We start from the raw sequence: 1,806 nt of genomic DNA, 5'->3' as shown, positions 1-1,806 counted from the left end.
GACACACACACACACACACACACACACACACACACACAGACACACACACACACACACACACACACACACACACACACCGAGTATCCAGACGTGGATTTCGAGGCTGAAGGTGGGCGGACTGGAATCCTACCTGCCTACCTGGAAAACGCTTCACCAGGTTTAACTTCCTTTATTCTCTTCAGTCTGAACTTTCAGTCTCATCAACTCAGTTTTGGTTCCTGGAAATAAAAGAAAAATAATAATTTATAACCAAAACAAACATATAAATCACCCTGCAGAGACCACAAACACACTTTACACACGTTTACCAGAATATTAACAATATATGAGTTAATAATTCCTCAATTTTGATGGAAAAGTATGAGTTTCACTGGCAGATTATTTCACTAATAACATGGGAAAATGTCTTGTTGTAAGTGAAATAATCAGCCAGTGGAACTAATACTTTTTAACATCAATATTAAGGAATTGTTGACTTGAAACAAGCTCCAATGTTGCTTAAAAGTAAGTATTTGCACTAGAAACTAGAACAAAACACTTAGTAAAATTTGTGGTGTTCTTCACGTGGATGCCAAGTTTTTTATGATTTCTAACAGTAATTTACATGAAGTTGTCTAAAGCCAGATTTCATTGTGTGAATTTCAGGCAGCTCTGTTAACGTTGTAACTTTTATCTTCTTCCTGAAACTAAACTGATTTGATTCAGGCAGTTAAAATGTGCCACAGAATATTTTCAGGATTCTACGCTTTTGCTTTGATATTTGTTTTACTTTCCTCCTGAAATTAATTAGAGGATGTGAAACGTTCGCACAGAGAAACACACACACACACACACACCTCAAACCAAAGCACACACACTTCCCAAATACTGGTTTTCTTCTCTCCTGGGCTTTTTGAAAGCACATAAAAGGAGCTGAGGAGTGTGTGTGTAAATTGCGGGTCTTTGTGGTGTTTTCTGCTGCGTTCAGGGGGTAATGGCGCTGGAGGTGGGTGGGTAGGGAGGAAGGGGGTTTTGAGGGTGGGAGGTTGCTCCCCAGGGGTTCGCGCCGGTGGCGGCTGGCCTAATTCCCCAAAATAACTGGCTAAATAACGAGGCAGCGTGGAAGTGACGGTGGATAGGTTGGAGTCGCTGCTCTGTAGTCTAGCTGAACGTTTTCTAGTGCAACAAGTTTCCTTCGCTCAGACGGAGTTTGAGCTTCAGCTCCAGACGTATCGACTCGATTAGCGTCTAATCTCTGGTATTCATGAGCTCAGTGTTAGCCGTGACCTTTGACCCACTTTTTAACCTTAAAGTTGATGCTTCAGGAACTAGCAGAAATAATAACTGTCAACTTGATGCATCTTTAGTAGAGGTTTCTAATCTGGGAGATGTGGGCGGCGGCCCAGGGCGGCACAGATTTGGTTTCAGCACAAAAATTTACAGTTTTTAAGATTTTAATTCTTCAAAAACTAAACTACAAAGTGGGAATGAAAAAACTGGAATTGCTGTTGCTTGGTTTCCCAATCTGAATATTTCATAAATTGGGAATATATGTTCTTGTTTTTATCTGTTTGCTATGTTAGCATAGCAGCTCCTCAATCACTTCACATGAGTTAGTAAAGTTAAGTTGGCCTGCTAATCACTCTGTTGCATAAAGCTGCTGCTTAGCAACAAAACTGAAAAGTTGGGCCGATTTACCAATATTGTGTATATCTTATATATCCTAGCAGTCTTACTGTTTATAAGCGACCATTTTTATTCTCAGTTAAACGACTTGTTAACCTGCTGCTTCACATTTCCATGTTTTTCAAATGAGAAGCTAAAATA

The sequence above is a fragment of the Poecilia formosa genome, unplaced genomic scaffold (assembly GCF_000485575.1).
Source record: "Poecilia formosa unplaced genomic scaffold, Poecilia_formosa-5.1.2 Scaffold571, whole genome shotgun sequence".
Taxonomy (NCBI): Eukaryota; Metazoa; Chordata; class Actinopteri; order Cyprinodontiformes; family Poeciliidae; genus Poecilia; species Poecilia formosa.
This window is presented reverse-complemented; position numbering follows the sequence as displayed.